Consider the following 10,718-nt stretch of genomic DNA (forward strand, 5'->3'; position numbering starts at 1 on the left):
GTAATAATTTGTGCATTATCTGTCTTATACTTCATGTCCAAAGTTGGTTAACACATGTGTCTTAGTTGTGAATATAGCAAGTTCCTAAATAACTATTAGCTGTGGCCAAAAGGCTCTTTAAGAAAACAATGTTTTTGTGAAAGGCTTGAAGTCTTAGATGAAAAGTACAGGCAATCTTCATGGACTTCTTTCAGAAGTTTCCCTTTTTATTGACTGATGGTGAAGCGGAATATATTTTTCTACAGAAACAAAGTTTTACAAGGGGTTTAGGTTCTCAGAGCTGCCTTCCTAAAACCTGTGACATCCCGCAGTGGTCACAGAACCTGCAGTGGTCATAGAACATAACCATCATGTGTGTGTTTCTGTGGGAGATTAGAACTGAGTCTGCTGCACCTGCATAAGAACCCTGTTAAGCACATCCAGATTAACATGGCCAGTCTCTGGAAATGTGGGTACTCAAACTCACCTGTAGCTTGGTCTTTTATCTTCAGGGTGGCAGCAGGGACCCAGAGCAAGGGAACAATCAACTCTAAAGAGGAGTAGGACTCGGGCATGGAGGAATGGTGATATTGTAAATGAAACCATTTTTAAGAGAGGGAAAGAAACCGCTGAGTAGCCCGTCATGGGAAGGGGGGAGGGGAAACAGGAGTGGGGAACACTCCAGGCAGAGGCAGAAAGAGAAGGACGTTCCAGTCTAACAAGAACCTTACCCATCTCAGGTGGCTGGCTGGCCACGTATAAATCAGGGACTGAATTTACTAGAAAGAACCCATTGATTGAGAGTATTAGAAAGTCATAGTTTATTTTAAAACTTAGTCTAAAAGAAAAGCAAGGTCTAAATATTAGCTTTTGTTATTTTGTAACAAAAGCATGTGCTTAAGTAAAATATTTATCATAGAAGGAATTTTTAATGTTTTATTTATTGTTGAGGCAGAGCATGAGTGGGGGAGGAGCAGAGAGAGAGGGAGACAGAATCTGAAGCAGGTTCCAGGCTCCTGAGCTGTCGGCACAGAGCCCAACACAGGGCAGGAACTCACAAACCGCGAGATCATGACCTAAGTTGAAGTTGGACGCCCAACAAACTGAGCCCCCCGGGCGCCCCCCAAATTGTTCTTACTAAACACTGAATATACACAAAATACTATTTTAACGTGTGTGACAGATATGGAGAACAATAGATATTCACACACCTACCACTCAGTTGAAAACGTAGATATTCATCGTCTAACAGGGCTTAGGATGGGAGAAGAGAACAATTGCAATCTTTCAGGTAGTTGTGTGTCTAGAACGTCATAATCATCTTGGCGAAAAGCTAAAAACAAAACAAAACAAGCCTGGAGGCTAGGCATTTAATCAAGGATGTCAAAAACTGACATTTATAAATAAGAGACTAATTAAAATGCAACATTGATTGGCGTTGTAAATGTTTTGAATAAAAACAGAGTTTTCTATTTCGAAGCCCAAGAAATATTGCTCGAATGAGTGCTTTGTGGTGAGTAGGACAATTCGTCAAGTGGTCCATGTTTACAAAGGCCTATTTCAAAAGAAGCACGAAGATGGTTCTTTTACCAAGGAAAAAGAGCTGTTATTCAGATGCGCTCTTTTTCTCAAAGATATTTTCCTGCCTGGCTACCGTTGAACACTAACATCCCCCTCCAGACCTAGGATTTTATGACAATGTCACATTTTAACCAAAGGAGTCTTTTTTCCCTCTGAGTGTGCTTTTTAAGCTTCCTGATAGAGTATTTCCGAGCTGTGCAAGATCTTAAAAATGTAGGACTCAGGTAAGAAACAGAGTCCCAGATGCATTTAACAAAGTGTCCAACATATCTGCATGAAAAAGTTCTGGAGATGGGTAGTGGTGATCAATGTGTGTGTACTTAATGCCATTGAATTGTACACTTAACAATGGTTAAATTGGCAATTTTTATGTTATCTCTATTTTGCCACGATAAAAATGTGGTGAACCAACCAACTAACCAACCAACCAACCAACCAACCAACCAACCAACCAACCAACCAACAAAGTGTCCGGGGGACACTGATTATGGGTTTAGATTCTGGTTTGGAACCTACTTCTCTCTTCTAAGATCCCCATCAGCCTACCTGAATGGACTTCTACATTCAATGAGATAAGGCCAATACCTCGTGGATCCAAATACTGATTCTTACCAGAGTCCACGAGTTGTGATTCTTATATTGATGTAATTTATTAGATTCTATTTCTAACAGCTAACTTTACTTTGGAGTTATTTCAGATAAACATAAGAGACAGGAGAATCACAGGAAAATGTTAATGCTTCATAAATTGATTTTATTTGTACATATATGTATGTATGTTGTTTTACTTTACTATTTGTACTTATACTAAAACCAAATAAACTTTATTGGCACCAGTATATTCTTTTTTTTTTAAATAGAAGACATTATGAGTAAATTTTATTTGTTTTTACAATATCAAAGGGAAATAGATCTTCCTAACTATGACATACAACTCAAACGCCCATATAGGATGAATACTTTGGACTACATAAAACATTTTTTAAAATTTGCGTACAAAAATAAAGACAAATTACAAGTGAAAATATCTGCAACTAGTATCACAGAAGGATGGGTAGGTCTGACATTGTGTTAAGAGCTGCACAAATCAATTAGGAAAGACCAACATCCAAATGACAAAATGGGTGAACCAAAGTTTCCAGCAGGTGCCTGGGTCACAAGTCTATATCCTGGCTGCAGAAGGGTCTTGGGAATATTTGCTTCTGACTTTTACTTGTTAGGGATACAAAAGTCATATTATTGAAATGTTCTTCAATATAGAAAGGCTGTTTAAAAGATGGTGGACATTCATGGCTGTGACAAATGTCCACCTCCATTCTTGTGCAAGTTTTATTGTCATAGTGGTCAGTAGGAAAATATGGATGCAAATTTAATTTTCATTTTCAATTTACTTGGAAATTCAGCTCTGTCATTAATTTACTCTTTCCGTTTTTTATAAACCCAACAAATATTTATTAAGCACATACTATGTACCTGGCAGTGTCTTCGGCACCAGTATATTCTTACGTTATGGAAAGTACTATTTCAGGAAGTCACTGTGCTAACACCTGTGCAGGATATTAAGAAATCTAAAATACGATCCCTGTCCTCAAGGAGCTTGCAGTCTAGTTAGGGAGACTTCAGTAAATGTATACAATAATGCTTTTTAAGTTGAAATATAATATACATAGGTACACATGTGTGTACCTTGAATGAGTGTACATAAAATGTTTCCCAAAAGAACATACCCATGTCACCTCTACTCAGATTAGGAATAGGATATTCTCAGCATCCCCAAATCTCCCTCATGTGCTTTCCTGGGTGCCACCTACACCCTAAAGGTAACAACCGTCTCAGCGTCTGCAACTATAAATTAGTTTTGTCTGTCTTTGACCTTTATGTAAATAACATCATACAGTGCTATTCTTCTACATCTGACACCTTTCACTCAAGATTATTTTTATATATGATTCATTCACATCATTGCATGGAGCGATGTTTTTTTCATTTTCACTTCAATATAGTATTCCATTGAGCAAAAACACTATAATTTATTCATTCCCTTGTTGAGGAACCCACTGGATATATACTTTAGGAGTAGAATTACTGGGTCATAAAGTGGACATGCTCAGCTTTAAAGGACATTGCCAAACAGCTTTCCAATGTACATTTCAAGTTTTCGTTTTCTAATTGTTTTCAACATATAGAAATACCATTGGATTTTGTATAATGACCTTCCATTCCAGAGATCTTAAATTTAATTCTAATAGTTTGTTGATTATTTTGGACTTTCTACATGAACATTCATGCCATTTGCAAATGATAGTTTTATTTCTTCCTTAGTAATAGTTACACTTCTTTTTGTTTTAAATCACATTGGCTAGAACTTCCTGTAAAATATTGAATATAGTAATAGTGGACATTCCACCCCCAATTCTCTTTCCTAATCTGAGGGAGAAGCTGTAAATGTTTCATCATTGAGTTTGACACGTGTTAGAGGCTTTTTGTATATACACTTCATTATATTGCAGAAGTTCTCTTTCATTCCATGTTTTTAGATGCCAAAATGGTATTTTGTTTAGGTATAATTTACAGATAACAAAGTGAAAAACTTCCAGCCGTACAACTCAATAATTTTGACGAACCATTGTCAAAATGTGACCATCACCCAGATCAAGGTTTTCTTAGGTACATACTTAGGAGAGAACTGTTGGGTCATATGGTAAGTATATGCTTAACTTTAAAAGGAAGTGCCACGGTATTTTCCAAAGTGGTTGTATAGTCCTGCCAGCAATGAAAGAGAGTTCCAATTGTTCTACATTCTCGCCATTGCTAGAAATTGTTGGTCTTTATAATGTTAGCCATTCTAGAGGGTGTGTAAGTGGTATCTCTTGTTTTAACTTGTGGTAGTTCCCTGATGACCAGTGACTTTGAGCATCTTTTTGTATGTTTATTGATCATTCACATACTTTTGTAAAATGCCTTTTTCAAGTCTTTTGTCCATTTTGTTATTGAGCTGTTTATTATTAATTTGGAGGTGTTCTGTACTTATTCTGGATACAGTTATTTTGCCAGATAGGTGTATTGCGAATATGTTCTCCCAATCCGTGGACTGCCTTTTCTCTTCCTAGTGGCATTTTTGATAAGAAGTTTGTGATTTTAATTTTTTTAAGTTTACTTATTTTGAGAGAGAGAGAGAGAGAGAGAGAGGGAACCAGCAGGGGAGGGGCAGAGGGAGAGAGCAAGAGAATCCCAAGCAGGCTCCACACTACCAGCACAGAACCCGAAAGGGGGCTTGAACCCACAAACTGTGAGATCATGACCTGAGCCAAAGTCAGGAGTCAGACGCTTAACTGTCTGAGCTACCCAGGTGCCCCAGAAGTTTATAATTTCAATGGAATCCAATTTATCATTTACTTTTCTTTCCTGGTTAGGGTCTTTCATATCCTTTTTAAAAATCTTTGCCTATCCCAAAATTGTAAAATATTTATTATCCCAGTTTTCCTTGTAGGAGGTTTTTATAGCTTTAGTTTTAACATTTAAGTCCATGATCCATCTCTAATTTATTTTTATGTATGGTGTGAGGTAGGAGTCAATATTCATTTTCTCTATACCAATAAATAGTTGTTCTCACACTATTTATTGATAAGACTTTTCTTTATGTATTGAATTTCTTTAATGACTTTGTAAAAATTCAATTGACTGTATATTTAGGCATCTATTTCTGGACTCACTATTCCATTCCATTGATGTATTTGTCTATTTTTACACCAATATCACATTGTCTTAATTATTGTAGCTCTATAGTGAGTATTGAAATCAGTAGTGTCAGTTATCCAAACTGTTCTTCTTCAATTTTGTCTTGGCTTTACTTGATAATATGTATTTCCATATAAATTTTAAAATTAGCATCTCAATTTTCACTGAAGAGATCTGCTGGGATTTTGATTGGGATTGTAATAAATTTAGAGATCAATTTGGGAAGAGCTGACAACCATATTGAGTCTATCTTGCACATCTTTTGTTAAATAGATTCCTAAGTATTTCATGTGTTTTATGCTTTTGTAAATGTTTAAAAATATCATTTTCCAATCATTTCTTGCTATGTAGAAATATAATTGAGTTCTGTATGTGGACCTATATCCTGTGATCTTGCTTTCATTTTAATAGTGTATAGATTCTTTTGAACTGTGTCCACAATCACATCATCAGTAAATAAAGATGGTTTTACTTCCTTTCTTTTTATTTTCCTACCTTATTGCATTGCATAAAATTTGCAAAGAGGCTAAATAACTTGCTTCTTAAGTTCACACAGTTAGTAAGAGCCAAGAGTGAAACTCAGTCAGTTCCAGAACACCCTGGAATGAGTGAAGGTACAGTAAGTATTTTGTTGCTGTTACTACTTCAGAAGATATGGCTAGAAAAAAATAGCGTTATACTGAAGAGTATAACATAAAGGATTTTAATTGTATTCTGCAGGCAATGAAGGATGAAGTGTTTTCAAGTGGGACAGTCATAGAATAAAAGTGGGTATATTAATCTTGTGACAGTGTTCAGTATGATTTGTGGGAGCCCCTCATTCATTTACTTGTTATTTCATGGTCATTTCTTGAGGCTGTATTGTATTCTAGGCATTGTTATAGGTACTGAGGAAAAAAAGGTGAAGAGCATGTGTTGCCTAAAGTGGTAGGGGTATTCAGTGATGGAGAACAGAATCTTAGCGCAATCTGTTAGCCATGCTGCAAAATCAGCTTTATGATCTTGCATCAATTAATTTCTTTGAACCTCGGTTTTCTCATATGTAAAATGGAAACAATAATGCATGTAATGCTTACTTTGACTAGAAATAAAAATATGTATAATATGCTTGACCTATATTAGACACATTTATTGTAGCTATAATATTTCAGGGATTTGGAAAAAGCAAGCAATAAGAATGAACAGTTGGTCAAATAGTTGTTCTCAGTAATCAAATTGTCAAACGAATGTTTTAATTGATCCTCCCCTCCAATAATTACATTTTAATGGGATGAACTATAGGTTTTCACTTTTACAATTTGAAAGTAGAGTGTACCAAAATAGAGGCAACTGTTGCTATGCACAGATCTAGTCAACATAATAATATCCCTTCATGTTTGTATAAAAAGTTTGAGAGTTAAAGTACACTTATTTACATCATTTTGTTTGAGTAATGCAACAGTTATACAGATGAAGAAACAGATATTTAGTGACTTGTCTAAGGTCACACAGTAAGTAGCAAAGTGCAGTTCATGTTTATTTGCCTGTCTTCTATAGTTGTTGTTGTTGTTGTTGTTTTTACCATACCATGTGTTACTTCTCATTATATCATGATGCATGCTGGTAGTATTAATAATACAAAAATAGTATTGAATCTTCCATTTTTATGTGGGTTAAGTATGAAGACAGTAAGTACCTTGAAATTGGGGAAGAGAGGCAGCCAAAATAGAAATTTCTTACCCTATATACTCACATTGTTCTCATTTTTCTTAGGCATATTGTTAAATATATAAACTATCATTTTTCTTCATATTGCATTTATAATTTGGCTGGCCTTTTTTTTTTTTTTTTTTTTGGTTTGTCTACTTGCCTCATCCATTCAGTCTGTCAAGTTTCTGCTTCTACTAAATTTCAGTAATTTCCTTCCCCTTTATGATTTGTACCCACAATTTTTGTGCCCACAGTTTTTTCCTTATTGGGTTGTCCTCTGTTGGTAATATACCTAGTTCTGGTATCTTTGCTTTTTTTTTTTTTCTTTGCATCATTAAATCAATTTATTTACTGCGTTTTCTTCCTTTCCGTTTTACATTATCACAGTGATAATTCACTAATACGGCTAGTTTCTATAACAATTATTCTGAGGTCTCATAGGAATCTAAGTTCTATAAAAATACTGAAAACATCTTTTATAAACATATTGTAAGAGCAAGGTATTGGAGGGTCAGGTGGGGAAGGGGTCATGGAGATTGGATCAGATACTAGCGTTTATATTTTACAGATTCAGTTAAACACAAAAACATTACGTGAGAGCCACAGTATGGAAAAATTAGAACAAGATGTGGTTGAGAGGCCTGATTAGTTTACAATGTAGTGAAGGAGAAAGACTAATACATAAACAACTCCACTACAACACATTATTATTAGTACGACAGCATGAAGTGCTGAAGGAGCCCAGAGATTGTATTGGAGAGCAGAAGTTACAGGATTCCTCAAGGCTCCAGGCAATTGAGTAGCAGCTGGACATAGAACTTACTATGCTTTGCTGTCAGATTTGTTTGTTTTATTTTTGTGAAACAGTCATGTATCTTGAGCATGTAGTCAGTTTATTGAGAAATATGGAAATGCAATGGGGAGTTATTTGCACAGATATCATGGGTGGTTTTTGACAGTGTGAAATACACTGTTGCAGAGGACTGATGGACTCAGGACTTCTGCCAAAAAGAAATCAAGAATCTTTCCTTTATCACAACTCAGTGTTGGGGTGAAGACAGGAGAAAAGATCCGAGGGCAGCAATGTGACAGACCTCAGGTGATCACTCCCTCATTGTAGGAATGCTATGAACTAGTATTTGGTGGAAGAAGACAATCCATAAAAACCCTCCATTTCTCCATTTTTTTTTTTTTTTTTGGAGAGCTGTGGGTTTTCAGGGAACATAATTCTTGTTATGCAAGGCAATTAAATAATCTTTAAAAGTTAAATTAATACACAGTCAATACAAACATTATGAACACTGTAGTTAAGTGTACAAAAGAAACGTGGAAGTACCCCTTTACACACCCACTTATTATACTCCCCAGTGCTAACAATTTGTTGTAATAGACTTCCATTTTCCATCTATACACACACACACAAACACACACACACACATTTTCTTTCCCAAAATAAAATTGGTAGTATTCCCACAAATTTGAGGTTGAAAACATTAAAAGTGTGGGCTTTGGAGCCTGCCAGGACTGGGCACAAATCCTCTCCAGCTTCCTGGCTGTATAATCCTAGGCAAATTACTTTATTTCTTTAAGTTTTTTTGGTGAAGGATAAAAATGGTAATTACCTTGTAAAACTTGAGTATCAAAATCTACAACGTATATAAATTACTCAGGATACTGCCAGGCACATAGTATGTGTTCAATAAACACTATTATGGTCTATGGCAAGTGACCTTTCTGATAAGACTACAAATAAGGAAATCTGTTATGCAAATGTTGTTCGTTTTTTCCAACTAATTATATCTAAGTTGGGAAGACCTTGCTTTTCCAAAGCATAAAACGAATCCAAGTAATATTCAAATGAGAATCCTCCTCCAATTATTGGCGCAACTCTCCTGCGTCCCCCCAACATCGCTTTCTGACTCTAAAAAGAGGACTTTCCAAAAAACAAAAAACAAAACTTTTGTTGATTCATCCTGGGACAAGAATGCTCCACCAGGTTAAGTTCTACACACTGTGGGCTCTTTTGCTTTATTATGCGATTGCTGGGTGGCACGCCTTTCAGTTCGCCTCCTGCAGTCGCATCCCTCCATCCCCTCTGGAGTTACGGCTGCTACAGGAGAAGCCTACCCTCGTAGGAGCGGGAGACTTGATGGACGAGGGGGCACCTCCGGGCTGTAGCAGCAGACGCTGGGCGTGTGAGGTGCGCCCTAGGGGGGCAGGCTGCTGGCAGCGGGGCCCGGTCTGCGCGCCGGCGGGAGGCTTTTCCCGAGACGAAGCTGGCACTTGACTTTCCCCGATCTTCGTCCGGGGCATCTTCCCTGTCGTCTGCAGCCCCAAGAACCCACTGCCTCCACTTTGCAGCCCCGGCCTGTCCCATTCTCTCGCTTTCTTTTTTGGCACTGCCCTTTGCCCTCCCATGGAGTCATCTGTTTACTCTCCCTTCACTTGCAGTCACCCATAGGTCACCCTCCCTTTTCCACATTCACCCACTTTGTCCCCTTTCCCTCTGCCCCTCACTCTTCACCTCTCCCCGAGTCGCCTTCTCAGAGGAGTCTGCCGACGGAGATGCTGCGGACCCCGCGGCCAGGGTCTGCTCCCCGGAGAACCCTCCGTCCACCTTTGCCCCCTCCCCGGGGGCGCAGGAGGCAAGTTTCCGCCCCGTCCTTTCCCCAGTGACAGGACTTGGCGGCGGCCACGGCCAGGGAGGCGGAGGAAGAGACGGCCTGGCTCCCGAGCCCCCTCCCCTGCTCGCGAGCTCGCGCGGTCTGTGTCTCTCTCCGCAAGTGCGGAGACGCGGAGGAGGAGGAGGAGGAGGGAGTTGGGGGAGGATCTCCATTGAAATAAACAACCAGGCAGCAGTTATTAACACGGGAACATGGCGGCCGCAGCCTCAGCCACAGCTTCGGCGGCGAAGGTCAGCGCCGACGGCAGCCGGCACCTGACGGCGTGACCGACCCGAGCCGGTAACCGCGCCTTCCCTGGGGGCCGTGAGGGAGGGCGGGAGGCGGGCGGCGGGCGGGCGGGGGGCGCCGCGTCCCCACCCCCGGCTGCGACTGCCCTTCCTGCGCCGAGCCCGGCAGAACCGTGCGCCGCGGAAAGGGCTGTTTTTGTGTGCGGGGACCGCTGCCGGAGTGTGCGGAAAACGGGAGTTGCATCCCGGAGGCGCCGCGAAGCTGGGGAGTTGGGGCTTGGGGGGTGGGGAGGGCGGGAAGCGGCGGGGAGACGCGGAGTCCCTGGGAGAGAAAGGAGGCGCTCCAGCGCTTTGCGAGAGCTCTGGAGACGAGTCCCGGAGCGCGAGGCGGGCGGAGGCTGCAGCCCGCGGCGCCGGCGAGAGGTGAGAGCCGAGTCGCGGCGGGGAGGCCGGGGGCGCGGGCGCGGCCCCCGCCCGAGGAACCTGGCGCCCGCCAGCCCGCCCGCTCGGTGCGGGGTTGGCGAGAACCGAGGCTCCTGTCCCCTCGGGGGGAGAGGGGCTGAGACGGGAAGGTGAATCCTGAGAAGGTGCATTCTTTAATGGAAACGCGGAGCGACTGCAGCGGAGGGTGGGTGTCGGGCGAGGGGAGGCAGGACTCGGGAAGTGCTCGGGGGTGTGTGAAGGTGAAGCGCGATGTCAGGGGCGGCCGGCGGGGTGAGACGCTGGGAGGAGGGGATCGGCGGCCCGGCGGGCGGGCCGGGCCCGTGTCAGCGCCGGGGGCGGGGGGCGAGGGGCACCGCGCGCCGCGGGCGGACGGGAA

General features: G+C 41.1%; 1 protein-coding gene across 6 annotated transcripts in view; it reads left to right on the forward strand.

The window, feature by feature from the left end:
- Positions 1–9,676: 9,676 nt before the first annotated feature.
- The window catches only part of NCOA2 (nuclear receptor coactivator 2), a 293,243-nt gene continuing 292,201 nt past the window's right edge, over positions 9,677–10,718 (forward strand). For 2 of the 6 annotated variants that reach the window (XM_040487632.1, XM_040487636.1), the window contains exon 1: positions 9,678–9,950. The gene's annotated coding sequence lies outside the window, so the exon portion shown is untranslated. Of the gene's footprint in view, positions 9,951–10,222; positions 10,322–10,718 lie in introns of those variants that run through there. The other 4 variants (XM_040487633.1, XM_040487631.1, XM_040487637.1 and 1 more) reach the window with 3 other exon arrangements.

The sequence above is a fragment of the Herpailurus yagouaroundi genome, unplaced genomic scaffold (assembly GCF_014898765.1).
Source record: "Herpailurus yagouaroundi ecotype Mexico unplaced genomic scaffold, PumYag 165, whole genome shotgun sequence".
Lineage (NCBI taxonomy): Eukaryota > Metazoa > Chordata > Mammalia > Carnivora > Felidae > Herpailurus > Herpailurus yagouaroundi.